This window comes from Eurosta solidaginis, chromosome 2 (assembly GCF_040869045.1).
Source record: "Eurosta solidaginis isolate ZX-2024a chromosome 2, ASM4086904v1, whole genome shotgun sequence".
Lineage (NCBI taxonomy): Eukaryota > Metazoa > Arthropoda > Insecta > Diptera > Tephritidae > Eurosta > Eurosta solidaginis.
The window spans coordinates 24,081,392-24,095,505 of NC_090320.1; the positions used below are offsets into that span (position 1 = coordinate 24,081,392).

The window sequence follows — 14,114 nt, forward strand, 5'->3', positions numbered from 1 at the left end:
TTTGAATTTTCGCTGTTATAACTTGCGACCACACCAATATCAATATCTCTAGAAAGAACTCATAATGATTATTATCTCTTATTACCTCCATAGACTTTAGAGTCCCTCGAGCGACTAGGCATTTTCCACTAGTGCTGCCTACAGAAAACGTTTTACTTTGGTCAAAACTGCTGCTTGAATTTTCCATGTTAACCTAAAGGAGTCTCGAGGAAGGCGTTACCCTGGCGCTAGATGTCGACGAATACTCGGAGTAAACCGTTCCACACAAATGCTCATCAGTTCTGATGGTAACATTTTTGAAACGGTACCAGTTCCAGGCGCCTCCAAGTTCCTGGGCCTATGAACTACCGTAAAAAGAGTGTGGAAATCAATAATACTCTCCAAAACCTTTACAAAAAGTAAAAGGACTCTGAAGATTGCACAACAGCTAAAGTGGTTTGTTTTCGAAAAAAAATTGACAGAGGCTGAGGTGATTGTTGTTACACTACATTTCATGGACTGTCTTTATCGCTACTGCAACAGCAAAGACGCTTCTACTTTGCAGCATTCATATCGGTCACTGTAAAATATATTCAAAGATTGCTCAATGCGCGTCGGACTTTAATTTGAACATGACATTAATAAAACCATAAATTTAATATGTAAAAAAAAAAGAAAATTTGAGATAAAATTTCCAGTCATATTTGATAACTTGCTGCTTAATTATTTTATAACACTTACGAGACATTATAAATTTAGACCTGTTCAGAAAGCAAATATGGCTGTGGCGCTGCATAAACTTTTATTTGTTGCAAAACAAAACCATTAAAAATACCATAATTTATCTAAATGATTTTATTGTGAATGATATTTTTTTTATTATTGGTTAAAAGTCGATAATATCTTAAGCCTAATGAAGGGAAATATTCGTGTAGCTGTGATTTTCACAAATCGCATCGAAGAGAAATCGCTGTGACTGACTGAATGGCATTTGTGCCTAGTTCGCAAACATGCTTACCAAAAATCGTAATATGAACAAATTAACCATTGATTTCTGCTGTGAATAAGTGCTAAAAGTTGGCGCAGCACATTGTTACTTACGCTTGGTTTGCACTACGTTAAATTCGACCACAAACTTGACAAAATCAATGAAAACGGGTTGTCGTGCAACTTTAAATATTTTTGACGTCGGTTTTGACTACAAAATGATAGATAAAATGGACCAATAATTAAAAACCTAGTCACAGCACAAATCACGTTTTCTAGAATCATAAATTTGATATTGTCGCTGCTAAATATTAACTGTGACGAGAGCTGTGATTGTTTGTGTGATTACGGTTATTGACATGCGTTCTTTTGCACAGTGCTTTATATCACATTACTCTTCTGTCATTGTTCAGTCACAGTGACGGCAAAAAAATTGCTGCACCTTTGCCACAAGTCACGTGATTTAATTTTAACCGGGTTTCCATTAGCAAACTACTCTGACTTTGGCACAAAAATCGTATCTTTGCAATAACATTATTTTAACGCTGAATGTAGCGCTTTCAAATGCGCTCATCACAAGTGCTTTTGTTCCCTTACAATATAATTTTATCTTGACATGTATATCTCTTGTCTTAAATCTTATTGCTTTCGATTATAAAATCATTATAAAATGCTTACACTTTATGATTTGCACAAATTTGCCGCGTTGGTCTGTATGCGAATTTTTTTGCAATATTTTTCTTCTTATTAAATCTTTTACAATTTGCGCGCGATATTTGATTTAGCACTCGATAAAAATTGATTATGATAAATGTCGTTAAAATAATGTACACTTCAGTTTTGACAATTTCTTTAAATTCACTTTAATTCACTTTAATAGCTTTTTGTGTCGCGCACTTCCTTAAGTTGATCCTGTTTCTGCGCGCACAATTTTAATCACTCTTGTTTTTCTGACTTCAATTCGATTTCTTGTTAATTTTTGTTAACCCGCGAACCGCGCTTGTAGCCGTTTGACAGGCGACTAAATTTCATTTACAGCTGGTGCGTTGTATTTGAAGTAAAAATTGCTGCCGCTTGCAAAACTGCAATTTTTTATTGCCGTTGCTGGCTGCTTTTAACATTTAGGCGTTTTGTTTTTCGACAAGCAAGTTGCTGATTGTTGTTGTTAAAAGTTTATTAGTGTTGTTTAATATATCACTATGTCAATTGCTGGTCGAGCGTACGACGCGCCAACCTAGCGTCGACGTTATAGCGCGCTGCTATAATGTGGTGCTGCGATGTAGCTAAAGCAGCGCGTCGTACAAAAAAATAATTGTTGTTATTGTTTTATACCTTTTGACACAGGCGATCGTAATTGCGAGCACTGCCTAGCGTTAGTCTGGAACAAAAGTGTTTAACAACAAGAGCGCACTGCAAATCAACTTTATTTCTAAAACATTGTGCTGATATATGCAGAGATAAGCAGCGAAGTGAGCGCAAAAGAGATTATACACGCGCGTTAGCTCTTGGACAATCAGCTGCCGCTAGCTGGTAACAAGCGAACGCTCTGAGGCATTGAGGCAGCGCGCTAACTGCAGATAGCTGAAGCTTTGTACAAGCAAGTGATTTTTAGTTTGGCAAACGCTTGGGCTATCATCATAGTTAAGCACGCGTAAGCAAACATTCAGCAACGCAGCAGCGCGCTAATTAAACGCAGTTGCAAACAGCGCACAGCACTAACGCTCGACCCTTTCATTCATGCCCCCTCGCTAACAAGTTAAACCCAAGTCTGAACTTGTAGCATTAAAGCTGAACGTGCTTACTGCCTTCTCACTATATTAGCTTAACGCGCGCAGTTGCCACCGAACACGAGAACTATGTAAATATTTCCCATAGCGACGCGGCGCGCGTTGTCAAACAAGTTTTTTGATAAGCATGTTATAGCGGCGCTCATACAGCTTACGGCGGCAAAAGATGCTTATTCATATAATAAAACGCAAATTAATCAGCAGCTATGTAAATATTACTCGTATCAATTTGTAGTTTTTTCTTTCCCATTTTTTTGTTGTTGTTTTACTCCACATAATGTTAGTTTTTCCCGAGTGATATCACTGCACTTTTTTGGAATTTCAATCAATTCAATCGCGCGCAAAATCACCGCTAACATGCTAATTTACAAATTGAACTTCATTCATATCAGCTGAACAAATTTTAATTTATTTTGTTTTTGTTTCGCATTGTCAAACATTTTGCTTCACGTGTGGCGCGCTAAGTGGGGTGCAAAGGGGTTGGTCTCTAAGCGTCATTGAGTTATGTGTTTTTTATTTGCATACAAGGGTAGATAGTCACGTCGCGTTAGCAATAGTATGAATGTGTGTCCGTACAGACATTGCCAAAAGTAACGGTAGCGCTTTATACGACATGGAACCCAAGACTCTATAGTTGCATAGATCGATCCTTTGCTCAGGGGTAAGGTCGTCAACGCAACTTTGGGAACTGGCTGAGTATGTAAAACTTCTACCAGGCTCACCCTCAGGGCGGCGAAGGTCATGGAATTGTAGAAATCTTCAGGGTAGAAGGAACAAGGGTAGTCGCATAAGCCGACGACTTACAGATTTCGATCACATGTACATCCTGCCAACGATTAGCGACCAAATGGAAACGGCGCTTTGCAGCATGTAGCGACGGCCATGGCGAAACGTTCTGTTTACAAGAAAAACCAAAATTTCCTCCATAAACTTACCGAGGCTTCATTTTCTTCCGAAGCCAAGCATCTTGGCGTGATTCTCAACTTCAAGTCAAGATGGACGTGAGATCAAACAAAGCTCTGGCAGCATACTACACCTGCAGAAGAGATGTCAAAAGGAATTTGGGACCGTCACCGCATGGCATCCATGGAATGTGCAATACAGTTATTCGACCGATACTAACTCATGGAGCTCATGTCTGGTGGAATGCGCTGAACAAAAAGTGTAAGCAAAAGAGGGTTGAGAAGGTGCAAAGGATAGCATTCAAGAGCAGGAAGAGACGCCTCCTACAAGTGACCACAGAGGGTTAAACCGGATCATCACTAACCTAATGTCCGGAACCGACCATATCACGGCGGTTGTTGACTTCCCTGGGCAGAACATAAGATATCCTTCGAGGGAAGATATTGAGGCAATAAACGCAAATTCATGAGATAGCCAGGACAGGCTCCAAAATGCAAATAGACGAGGCGGGCAGCTCCGTACGATAAACACTTCGTTATATCCTGAGGAAAATCGAGGAATAGTAGATTATCGCAACGGACTTGCTGTGGACCAGCTGAGATAATTACAAGGTCTCATGGCCATTTTTAGATTTGGATAGAAAGAGCACTAGCTTCCTTTTCAAGCTAAACAAATATGTTGGCCATTGCGCTATCGCACAGATGTCGCCGCCTTCATATAGAACTATGCTTTAACACTTTCTAAATGGCGTCGACCCCTGAATCGATTGCCTCTGACTGCGTCTACAAGCTAATAACTTAAAGTTCCTAATTTTATATTACAATTATGGAACCACAAAAATGTATAAGAGTGATGCTGCTTCTAAAACCAAAAAAATCTGCAAGCCAAAGAAAGTCATTTACAGCAATAAAAGTCATCACTTCTTAGCAATAATTGATGAAAATAGCAAACATCTCTGTAGGCCAGGTCACTCACTACCCACTTGTTTTTTCCAACTCTGTTTTCTACTATCAAAGTCAAATGTAGAAGGAAATACTTTCTTGGTTGTTCATGAATCCAAGCCATACATTAGTATCTCGGGTGGAGCTTCTAAAGTAAACCGATTTCGATCTGACGGTATGACAAAAGACAATAAGCGAGATCCTTAAGGACCTCATTAATTCATTTGTGGAAGCAATGGGTGTAGTTATTTTTTATCGGACCTCCACCAAAATGTCTTAGAGCGATGTTTGTTTCATCGATGGAAAGGAGAAGCAGGGAAAGACAATTTTACTGGCTTCAGTGAGCTGGAAATGATAGCTCGAAAAATATTTTCCCATCAGGTCCTATTCAATTTGAGATATCTAAGATATAAACAGAGAATTTTGAGAACTACAATACTCCAGTGTATGCTGATTTGAGATATCTTTTTTGGGACTTCAGCTCTCTTTGACTTCGTTATAAGATACGCAAAGTACGGGTCTGGTAGTATAGCTGGACAAGCCAAGAGGGCATCCGCCTTGATGGTTTCACCACTGTTTATGTTCCACGTAGGAATGAAAACTCCTCGATCCAAAAACTCGGCGTTTTCACCTAAGTTCTCCAGATGCTTAAACGTCATTTAAAGGGACGAATAACTGTTTTATGTTGACGTTTCCGTCAGTTTTAAGGGGTAATTGTTTTGGAACTGTTCTCTGCATAACCTAAGAATTTTGGTTTGAAGAAAAGCTGGTTACAACCCTATGGTGTTCTGGGATCTTTTGATCCTTCTGGTTCAGGATGCAATCACACTTAGTTGGACATCATCACATCGTCCGATTGTCAACTTTCTTTGGAGCTATATTTGGTAACAACTCCAATCTCGAAGAAATATAAAATACTAAACAAGAACACGAAATAACCAAAAAGACACTGAAGATGGCCCAATGACGAAACCAGTAAGATCCTAACCCGAAATTTGAAAGAGATAACGAAAAACTGTTCCAATATAACTGTATAAGAAAAAGTAAAAGAAATAACCAAAAATGACACTGAAGATGGCCCAATGACCAAAACAGTAAGTTCTCAACTCGAAATTAGGAGGCGATAACGGAAAATCGTTGCACTACAAGAAAATTTCTGCTTTTCTGAAAATGTTCGCAAAAACGCGCTCTCAGACGCTCCGTTACTTATGGCATGCCTTGTATTTTATAACTGTTCCTAGTTTGTTTGTATATAGCATTCTCAAGATAGTTGCAATATCATGCGCTTATTTGTATACCAAATCAAATCATAGCTCAGCAACTTTACCTCTTGTAGGGGACTTTTTTTCTTAAAAAAAAATTTTGAACTGGAATTTTTTTAAAATTGCTTTTTTTTTTTTTGAATGAAAATTGTTAGAATAATTTATACGGTTACATTAAACCACTTGAACTCAACAAATAAACGCGGGCTGAGTTAATTTTGTTATTTTACAAAAAAGGCATAATTAAAAAGATTCGCAGAATTGAAGTCGAAAGATTGTAGTTCACAAATTTATCTCACTTTTCTTTACTCATATCCGATAAAGCGTCATTAACAGTATGCAAATCTACATATAACCGAATTAGCTATCGAAAGGCTTAAGTCAACTTTTTTTCTCTCTCACTGTAGGATCGTGTTTGTTCTAGCAAGACTACCACAGACCACTGACCAACAGATGTGATCTAACCTATTCTAAAATTTCTTAAAGCTTATTTAAATTTCCGAATGTCGGATTAAAGAGACCGTCACCAAAGGTATTAGCCACTAACTAAAAGCAGGCTATAGATATTACCTTTTTTCTGTGTTTTATATTTTCATGTCTAGACGGCCTTATTTAAGGTATATATCTGTTATTTCTGGAATTTGCGTTATGCTTTAGTTAATAAAAAAACAAGCTTAATTAATTTAAAAAAAATGCAAAGCGCGATAACCTGCGAAAAGATTTCGGGCCAAGCTTCTCTTCAAAATAACCCCGACGGCTGCACCGTATGCCATTTTGCACATTCCACCTGTAGACCTGGTGACAAAGAACATAGCGTTAACAAATGCAACGAGACTCAGTGCCTTGACTATACGGCCATAGTAATATAGCGTCATCAATTACAGATCGAGAGACTACCTGACTCCGTATCTGCACCCTTCGACTCTTAGATCCACAATAAAAATGGATGATTGGCGCAAGTTTGTGGTAATTATGGCAGTCACCTTAATATATACTTTCAAAATTTATCTGGGTTAAGAACTAAATATAAATCTATATTTATTTCAAGTACAAATTCTGATTATGACATCTTTGTCTTTGTTGAGACTTGGCTTAATGCAGATTTCAACGATAATGAATTTTTTGATTCAAACTCTTATAATGTATACCGCAAAGACAGGGATGTTTCCAAGACTGGACTATCCAGAGTCGGAGGAGTACTAGTAGCGGTTAAAAAATGCTATCAGGCGTCCCTGGTTTCTCTGGATAATGAAGACTCCTTGCTGGATCAAGTATGCGTTCTAGTGCAAGGCACATCTAAACTTTTTATTTCCGTTTCTTATACTCCCCCTGCTAGTTGTGACATACTTTATAAAGCTCATGTTGATAATGTAATAGCTCTAGTTTCTAAGAATAATGGGTCTATGATGACAATTTTTGTGTACTGGGTGATTTTAACCTCCCTTACGTAACATGGTCCTTTTTAGATGATAGCCGATCTTTATAAAATAAATAAGATAATTCTCGGTAATACATCTAGCTTTTGCGAAACTTATCTGGTAAATAAATTTTTAAGCATTGATCTAATTCAAATAAATAATCTTTGTACTAAATTAATGAGATTTTTGGATCTTATTTTTATAACTGGTAACATGAATTTCTCATTGGACGAGTGCTCTGAACCTTTGTCTTATGCCAGTGAACATCATGTTCCTCTTGTTTTGAAACTTGATTTTTATGCCTTCCCATAACTCCAGCGCACAAAGAAGTTTACTGATTTTAACTTTAATTTTAATACTCATAACTTAAAACTTTTGAATAATGAACTATGCTCTATTGACTGGGCTGTGATTTTCGAAGGGTTCGGGGTAGTCGAATGTTTTGAGACCTTTAAAAATATCGTATTAGAAACATGTCGAGCTTTTGTACTACCTAAGAAAAAATCTTGCCGCAGGATTCCATGGTACACCAAGGAGTTGAAGAAATTCAAGAATTTGAGAAACAAATTTTATGAAAGGTTTAAGTCTTCAAATGGCTCTTCTTATAAGTATTTTTACCTGAGATATGCGAAGAAGTTCACATCTCTTAATAAATCTCTATACCGGAATTATGTGCGTAAGTTTGAGCGCAAAATGAAGAGTAACCCTAAGTCTTTTTGGCGATACGTTAACTCGAAGAAGGCTCGCTCAAATATTTCAATGGGCGTGTTCTACAATGAGACTAGGGCAGGTTCGACTTACGACGCCGCCAATCTCTTTGGGGAATTCTTCAAATCGAACTTTGATAGTGATTCTCAATCATCGCCTAGTATATAGAAGATATAGTTGAAGGAGCGAATAACATTAAACCCTCTATGAAGCCTGATATGGACGGTTTTTCGTCATATCTTTTTAAGAACTGTAGAGCTTTGGCTCTTCCTCTTCATCTCATTTTTTAACAAATCCCTTGGAAGTGGAGTTTTTATTGATGGGTGAAAGTTTGCCTCAATTACCCTACCTGGCGGTTTTCTCTGATTACTATGTGTCAGCTTTTAATGATCGGCTGCAGGTGGACACTGTTTATACAGACTTCTCAAAGGTTAGTCATTCAATTTTATTAGATAAGTTAGCCAATGTCGGTTTTCATTCAACCTTCCTATCATGGATTAAATCTTATCTTTCTCTTCGCAAATGTGTAGTCGTTGTTGATGATTGTGCGTCCGATCCCTTCATTGCCTCCTCAGGCGTTCCTCAGGTCAGTATTCTGGGTCCCCTCCTTTTTGTTATTTTTATTAATGATATATCTTCCTGTTTTTTTATCCTCTGAGTTCCTTTTGTATGCGGATGATCTGCAAATCTTTTCAAAAATTTTGTGTATTTCTGATGCACATATTCTTCAAAATGATCTGGACAATGTAGCCAGCTGGTGCAGAATAAACCACCTGCAACTCAATATTAGTAAATGTTTTCACATAACTTTTTCAAAATCCCGTTCCTTAATTCCTACATTGTATGATATTATTGGATCTAAAATGGCTACGCAGTCTAAAATTCGAGATTTAGGAGTAATTTTGACTCCGAAGTTTATGTTTCATGATCATATAAATCATGCAATTGCTAAATCATATGCAATGCTTGCCTTTATACGCCGTCGCATTACTGATTTTACTGATCCATACACTCTAAAACTTCTTTACACCTCGATGGTTCGTTCCACGTTAGAAAACGCTGTGTTTATATGGAGACCATTTGACGATTGTCATATAAAGAGGCTAGAACGGGTGCAAAAGGCTTTCATAAAATTTGCTCTGCGCAGATTAAACTTTGAAGAGCCTATTCCGCCTTATAATGCCAGATGTCTCCTTATTAACCTTAAGACGTTGGATAGCAGAAGAATCTTGCTTTCGCTTAGCTTTGTGTTTGACATCATTCAAGGCATAGTAGACGCTCTGACTCTTTTAAAACGAATTAACTTCTTGGTTCCACAGAGGAACCTAAGAAGTAATGATTTGTTTTTTATTGAATGCGTGAGGACTGACTATGCATATTATGCTCCTCTCATCAGAACAGTACGAGAGTTTAATTTGTTCTCAAATTCTTTGAATATAGATTTCTCAATTGAAAAATCTAAATTCAAATTACAATTAATGAATTTTTAACCTAAACAATTATTTTGTAAATATATTTAATTCGTTATGTAGTCTGTAAAAAACATTGTATTTCAAAGATTACTATATTTAAATAAAAAAATAAATGGCAGACGAGGCGATATACATGTACACCAATGGTTCCAAAGTAGTGGAAGGAGTGGCGGCTGCTGTATACTGTGCTAATCGGACTCCCACAAGCTGCCAGATCACTGTAGCGTTTTCCAAGCGGAACTAGTAGACGTAACCAAAGTAGTAGACACACTGGAAGCAAATAGCGGCGTCAACTTTTATATTGAGAGTCAAGCAGCAATTAAGCAATAATCTCGCATAGCACAGCATCTAAAAGTGTGTTAGAGTGAATGCATGGGTCCCAGAGCATATGGGAATAGATGGGAATGAAAAAGCGGATGAATTAGCTAAAAAGGGCGCATCCCTCGAAGCTTGTTCCATAGATGTCCCAATTGGATTGGGCGAGATTAAGAGAAGGCGAGAGGTGTACATGTTCGACTAAGCGGGACTGTAAAGTGTCAAAGATTATATTATGTAGGTCTTACAACCTTACACTAACAAGGTTGCTGCTATCATTAAAAAGAGAGGACTGTGGACTCATGACGGGTATTCTGACTGGACATTGCCTTCTGACGTCACATGCCTTTAAATTAGGCTTGGCCAGTGATAGTAGATGTGGTAAGTACAATTTTTGTGCTCTTTTCCTGCGCTTGCCAGGCTATGACTCCAGTTATTAGGAGTGACACGACTTTCAGATCTAGCAGCAGCAAGTGGCGTAGGTCCTAGAAAGCTTCTAGTATTTGCCAAGATGTCGGAGTTATCTTATAACATAGGTCCTAGTTTTTGATAGGAGTTTTCAGTTTGGTCATTAAACAGACTTCTGGTAACACTACGGACTCATTCAGTCTATGTGAGGTCCTAATGGAACCGTCAGTTCAACCTAACCTAACCACTATTCCGATTTGCATCGTGCTCCTTTTAATTTTTCGTACAGATTGGCGGGCAGGGACTTACATGTTTTATGCCGACTCCAATCGGCATCTGCGAGGCATAGGAGTTTTCACAGAGAAGCTTTTCATGCCAGAAATACACTCGGAGTGCTTGTAAAATCACTGCCATAGGGCGACAACTCTTAGAAAAACTTTTTTCTAATTAAAAAAAAATGTTTGATGTTACTTTGCCCGAGGCTTGAACCCAGCATAATCGGTGTAGTGGGTGGATTAAGCTACCTCCACAACATAGCGGCCGCTTAAAGTAAATAAATATTGCAATACGTAAATTTTCCTATTATAAAACACTTGTGCATAAACGTGATATAAAGAAAACGAACGCCTTGAATTAAACGTTTAATCCATATAGTTTGCACAGTAAATATAAAATTGTGTACAATTAATAACACTGTACTACAGAAATTTTGATACATCATATATCGACGGCTCTCAGCTGCCGTTTCGAAAATAATCTCACTCAAAGTAATTTTCTTAAAGCCCTATCCTAGAATTCAGACGTAGAAAGTCTTTGAATTTGTTTTGAAAACGAACTACCTCTGCCCAAATTCAATATATTTTGAACTGAGATAAAGAGTTGATGAGAATAGTTCTAAGAGATTGCGGCTTTGAACTGGCAGTCGAATTTTTATGATATTCCAACTGGGCATTGAAATGTATCTTTTTCTGAAACGATACTTCGTGAAGATTTTCGTTGAACGAAGATACAGTCCAACATGCCTGTTCAACTGGCCGACTAGCTAAGGTCAGTAAAATCCACACAACGTCTAAGTTCTTTCAAATCTGCACTTAGAGTGTTAAGAGTAGGTAGGTTGAACTGGCCGGTCCATGAGGACCTCACATAGACTGATTGAGTCCGTAGTGTTACCAGAAGTTTGTTTTAACGACCATACTGAAAACCCCTATCAAAACCAGGACCTATGTTATAAAATAACTCCGTCCTCTTGGCAAATACTAGAAGCTTCCTAGGATTTAAGCTACTTGCTGCTACTAGATCTGACAGCTGTATCACTCCCAATAGCTGGAGTCAGCCTGGAAAGCGCAGGGCAAAGAACATGCTCGATCGTTTCCTCCTCCAACCCGAACTTCCTACATCTGCTATCACTGACCAAGCCTAATTTAAAGGCATGTGACGCCAGAAGGCAGTGTCCAGTCAGAATACCCGTCCTGAGTATACAGTCCTCTCTTTTTAATGATAGAAGCAACTGTGTTAGTCTAGGGTTGTAAGACCTACACATAATCTTCGACACTTTACAGCCCCGCGCTTGAACCCACGCCTTTCCCGCTTGGTCGATCATGTGCACATCTCGACTTCGCTTAAGCTCGCCCAATCTAATTGGGACATCTACGGAGCAAGCTTCAAGGGATGCGCCCTTTTCAGCTAGTTCGTCCGCTTTTTCATTCCCATCTATTCCCATATGCCCTGGGACCCAATATAGGTGTATGCTTCTCCCTGTCCCGCATTTAGATGCTGTGCTATGCGAGATTATTGCCTCAATTGCTGCTTGACTGTCAATATAAAAGATAACACGGTTGCAGCTTAAGCTATTCTCTTCCAGAGTTTCTACTGCTTTGCTTACGGCTAATATTTCCGCTTGGAAAACGCTACAGTAATCCGGCAGCCTGTAGGATCTGCTTATTTCCGGATCAGCGCAGTATACCGCAGACCCTACTCCTTCCACTACTTTGGAACCATCGGTGTACACATGTATCGCCTCGTCCGCCATTAGCGCACCCTTGCGCCAACCGTCCACCTCTATTCTAGCCTTAAGACCTCCCTCGAAGCGCAGATAGGGAATCATGTAGTCTGTTCGTCTTGTGATTGATGACGCTACACTACTATGGCCATATGGTCGGCGCTCAAGCTGCCCCGAAGCACCGAGCCTGGTTGCGGTCGTTAACGCTTTGTTCTTTGCTACCAGGTCTACAGGTGGGATGTGCAGAATGGCATACAGTGCAAATGTCGGGGTTGTTTTTTGGGCTCCCGATCGATAGTCTGCATACCCCCTCTAATTTTTTGAGGTATGTTGTTTTTTGGGTGGCTTTCCACCAAACAAGAACTCCATAGTATAGAATCGGGCTTACAATCGCTGTAAAAACCCAATGAGGGCGATAGGCCCCACGTACACCCCAGCATTCTTTTACATGCATAGAGTGCCGTTGAGGCCTTCTTGACCCTCTCCTCCACGTTGAGCTTCTATGATAGCTTTCTGTCTAGGATGATTCCTAGATATTTTGTGCAAGGTTTATCCTGTAAGGTCACCCCTCCTAACCTAGGCCTGGTCCAATTTGGGACCTTGTACCTCTTTGTAAACAAGACCATATCCATCTTCTCCGCATTGACTTTCAACCCCACATTAGATGCCCAGGTATGAATATCCCGAAGCGCCCGATCCATCAAAGAACTAATCGTTGGGAGGCACTTTCCACTTATGACAATTGCAACGTCATCTGCGTAAGCTGTAAGTTTTGCGGGTCCCTCATCGAATTGCCTGAGCAGTTGGTTGATGACCAGCGTCCACAGCAGAGGTGATAGCACCCCTCCCTGCGGCGTGACCCTGTCCACTGATTTCGTGGCCTCGTACAATCCCCATTGTGATGTAATCTTTCTGCAATTTAACATGCAGCCGATCCATCTGATTAAGGCAGGATGTACTTTAATGTAATTAAGGCCATCCATAATCACCTATTTTGCAACATTATTGAAAGCCCCGGCAATGTCCAGGAAGACTGCTAGAGCATACTCCTTATATTCCAGGGTTTTCTCTATGCTTATTACCACCCTATGCAATGCGGTGTCTACCGACTTGCCTTTGGTGTACGCATGCTGTGTTGTGGAGAGCAGCTTTTCATCCACGTTGGACTTTATGTACACATCTATCAGCCTCTCAAAGGTTTTGAGCAGAAATGATGTTAACCTAATGGGTCTATAGTCCTTGGGATACACGTGACTGATCTTCCCCGCCTTTGGTAGAAAAGCTACACGAGCAGTTCTCCAAGAGTGCGGTACATGATTCAGTCTTATGCACCCATTGAATATTATTTTAAGCCATTCCACGGCCGCCCTACTTGAGACTTGTAGCATGGCCGGGAATATACCATCTGGGCCCGGCGATTTAAACTTAGAAACCGTCTTCACTGCCCACTCGATCTTGGTATCGGTCACCAAGCCCGGCACTACTAGCTCCGTGATCGAAGTGTGAGTGATGTCTGCTGGCTCTTCTAAACCGTCTCCCGATGGGAAATGTGTATCGAGAAGCACCTCAAGGGATTCCTCACTATTACGTGACCATTCCCCGTTCTCTTTCTTTATTAGTCCCTGGACTATGTTTCCCTTTGCTAGGACTTTTTTCAACCATGCTGTTTCGCTGGAGCACTCTATGTACGTACATAAAGTTTTCCATTAGTTTCTCTTCGCCCTGGTAATTTCACGCTTGTAGATCCTCAGTAGATCCCTGTACTCGTCCCGACACGCTTCGCTTTCCGCGGTCTTGCTTAAACCTGTCGTCTTAGAAGACTCAGCTCATTGCTCCACCATGGCGGCTTTGCTTTTCCTCTGAATCTTCTTAGAGGGCAAGCTTTGTTATACGCAGTCATAAGCGTCCTTGTTATGAATTCATTCGACTCCTCCA

The 14,114-nt window shown here is 39.7% G+C and overlaps 2 protein-coding genes across 8 annotated transcripts in view; one reads left to right on the forward strand and one right to left on the reverse strand.

The window, feature by feature from the left end:
• Mco1 (Multicopper oxidase 1) overlaps positions 1-2,108 on the reverse strand; it is a 59,046-nt gene extending 56,938 nt beyond the window's left edge. Inside the window, exon 1 of the mRNA XM_067764643.1 lies at positions 1,645-2,108. The gene's annotated coding sequence lies outside the window, so the exon portion shown is untranslated. The remainder of the gene's footprint in view (positions 1-1,644) is intronic.
• The window catches only part of Shawl (Shaw-like), a 437,991-nt gene that overhangs the window by 70,926 nt on the left and 352,951 nt on the right, over positions 1-14,114 (forward strand). The window lies entirely within an intron of this gene.